The 3,435-nt window shown below is 38.0% G+C and overlaps 1 non-coding gene across 1 annotated transcript; it reads left to right on the top strand.

Annotated features, from left to right (window-relative positions):
* Positions 1 to 3,065: 3,065 nt before the first annotated feature.
* Positions 3,066 to 3,172, top strand: LOC126058237 (U6 spliceosomal RNA). Its single transcript, XR_007513149.1, has one exon. It is a non-coding gene; the product is annotated as a U6 spliceosomal RNA (small nuclear RNA).
* The last annotated feature ends 263 nt before the right edge of the window (positions 3,173 to 3,435 follow it).

Genomic DNA, 3,435 nt, shown 5'->3' on the forward strand with positions numbered 1-3,435 from the left:
ATTACAAAGTGTGATAAATGTGATGATGGAAAGTGACAGGTAATACAGGTATAGATAAAAAGAGAATGGATGATCTACTTAGGTAGGGTGGTCTACATGACTTTTTTAAAACCATGCCCATATACAATATCCATTACCAATAAAAGAAATCAACTCCATTACTCTTTACAGTTTATAATGATTATTTGAAACTATGCATCTGTTCAGAGATGTTTGCGGCTATTTGAGTAATCCTTAAAACACCATTATTATATAGTTTTGAGACAGACAATGTATTTGGTCTTAAAACTGGAAAAAATGATTGTCGAAATCATCCTACTGTTTTAAATAGGGTTCTGAGTTTTCAGTTTTTCTGTGGGATCCTTAGGAGCTAACCTGTAATTCATAACTATAACCTTTTTGGTTTGTCATAAATTTATAGCTATTGCCAAATGATATAAAAAATAAACAAGTTTTGAAAAGAGAACTGTGTAATTATGTGTGTGTAGCTACATCCCTTGATGGTATTAGGTTTGCTAGGAATTTCCAGGCTGTGAGCATAGCAGTTTGCTGGGTTGTCTTAAAATCATCATTTGGCTGCCTAATGCAAAATTTATTCCAAATAAAACAAGATGAAAGAAGTAGTATTAGTTAACTTCATCTATTTTGTATAATGAAAATAGATGCACCGTGTCTATTATTCCTCCATGAAGGATGAAGTGTTTACCCTGAGTTTAATTCTACCTGATTAATATCAGTTTGCAAAAAGCGGGGAGTTAGATTCTACTCAGGAATTGGTGACCTGGTAGAAGAGAAGCCAATCAGAGTCCAAGTAAGTAGGCTAATAGCCAAAGCTCAGGATTCAAACAATGATGCCATGGTGGAGGCTCTGCCTGAACAATGGCATAGATTCATACCAGAACAGTTATGAGAATTTGCCTGCTTCTTGGAATAATGAATGGGAGTAAGATTTTATAAATGAATATAGAGATAGAAAGAATGTTAGATGTAAGGCAAGTTAATTCCAAGCCATTCTAAGAGTCCCTCAAAAACAAGGCTGCAGAGAAGTAAAGAAGACCCAACTCACAGAAAATGGTTTGGCAAAAAAAAAAAAAAAAAGGCCACTAGGTAGTAGGTAGAATTTAGAAGTGGTCTCCCCAGTTCCTCAATAGCTGCCTGCACCTTGGCACAGAGAAACCTCTGTTAAAGAAGAGATTCACCTAGCAGAAGTTAGCCAGGTAACCTGCTTGACCTTGTACAGGGTTGGAGCAGGGTAGCTCTTACTCTGTTTAAGTTTCCGGTAAGGTATTTGTATAGACCATAGACCACACAGCTGCATAGCACACTCCCTAGGAAAGTTGCATTTATGGAAGAAACCCCTTAGAGAATTCCTGGGTATTTAGGCAAATGGGTTAAACAGTGAAGTTTGAAGCAAAGACCAAAAGTCTGACAAAGTCTGAACAAAATCAATCCAGGAGCTCATTCTGGGAGACGAGGGAAGGGAAGAAGGACAATGACATTGGTGAGATATGATCTGGGGTGTTGAAAAAAAAAAAAAATTCCAGAAATGTGGAAAAAATTGAGTCAAGGACTAATTTCTAAAGCCCTCTCTACAGAACTTTCCTGTCAGGAAACAGGAATCAGGACTGACTGAACCTTAGCTCCTGGTGATTAAAAGGCAGGAGGAATCATATGGGATGCAGGTTAGTTTGCTGACTGGTATCAGGGCACTGGTGAAGGCAGGAGGGAGAAGCTCTGCTATGTGTGTGAGGTTTGTAGCCTGGCCAATCACAGACATATTCAGATGAGACTGCTTTAAAGGAAAATTTTGTGGAGACTTGGACACAGTGCAGATAAAACTAAACACAAGAGCGTTCTGATGTAGAGCTGAGGGAAATCAAGAACTGATGGTTTGAAGGGTCTTTGGGATTATGTCAGGCAGTTTATACCTCAACCAGCACTGGCAGGGCTTTTGATTAACTGATCTCATCATTGGCTCATCAAAACCCAAGCTTGCTGCCATCGAGTCAATTCTGACTCATAGTGACCCTGTAGGACAGAGTAGAACTGCCCCATAGGGTCTCCAAGGAGCACCTGGTGAATTCGAACTGCTGACCTTTAGGTTAGCAGCTGTAGCTCTTAACCACTCCGCCACCAGGGTTTCATGCAACCCTAATTAGCTCATTTGCCTAAGGGTGTGTCTCCAAAACATAGGTAGGTAAAGCTGAGATTTTGCTTGTCATCTTCATTGAATCAGGTAGATCAACAAATCACAGTAATTATAGCAGGGAGTTTAATTACCTCCAAACTTTGAGGTAAGGAACCATGTTTCATTCTCTGAGGGTGCTGTTCTTTTCCAATTAGGGAGGCACAAGGTGAAGTGAAGGAGGAAGGGGTAGCAGCTAGGTCAGCTGAATCAATCCAAATGCTCAACTGGGAGGCAGAAATTGCAGTTGGATCACCCAAATGCCCAAAAAATATAAAACACGTTTTTTCACAAATTCTTTGATGTCCATGTCCACACAGCCAAATGAAGAATTTGGAAAACTTCTTGTGCATATGTATTCTTCTAGACAGAAAGCAACTTGGTAAATAAATCCCATACATTCCAGATTTAAACCTGTATTGCTCTGGTTTAGGAGATAAAGCCCAAGGATGAGATACCTCAAGGATGTGTCTTTACAATGATTTATCCCAAGCAACTTACTGGAAAGTAAAAAGGCAAGTTGATTACTTTCATCCAAAGAATAGCAAAGAATTTATTAGACCAGTTTGTTTTTTTCCTGAACAACAATAGTTTTCATTTTTTGAAAAGGATTTAAAAAACACACAAAGACACTTGGTATAGGAAAGATACTACCTTAAAATCTAGTCTTACTGTTTCAATTTATGGTATAGAATCTGTTCATTGTTTTGTTCAAAAGTTAAATGAGGGCTAGCCACACTTTCTAGAGTAAATTAACCTTTGAGAAGAACTAAGTGCTTAGCAGAATCAGGTGTACGGTGATGCATGAGTATGTAGAGGAGAGTAATATGACTCGAGTGACACCCACAGAGCGTTCCCTATTAATCAAAAATAAAATCTAGTGCTTACTTCGGCAGCACATATACTAAAATTGGAATGATACAGAGAAGATTAGTGTGGCCTCTTTGCAAGGATGACACTCAAATATGTGAAGCATTCTATATTTTTGAGAAATTAACTTGAGCTCTGAATGTTCACCTAGAGCACAACAAAAAATAAAAAATAAATAAACAGTATCTACTCTGCTTTTACTTTGGGTTAAGAACTTATATATTCCTAGCAAATATGAATTTATTTTTCCCTAAACACCAAAACCAAGTGCCATCAAGTCCATTCCAACTCATTACAGAGGTCAATAATTTAACCATCATTAGTCATTAACACCATACCTTAAATTATTCCTCAGGGTGGTTGGCTAATTATCAAGCTGC

This window comes from Elephas maximus, chromosome 1 (genome assembly GCF_024166365.1).
Source record: "Elephas maximus indicus isolate mEleMax1 chromosome 1, mEleMax1 primary haplotype, whole genome shotgun sequence".
NCBI classification, from domain to species: domain Eukaryota; kingdom Metazoa; phylum Chordata; class Mammalia; order Proboscidea; family Elephantidae; genus Elephas; species Elephas maximus.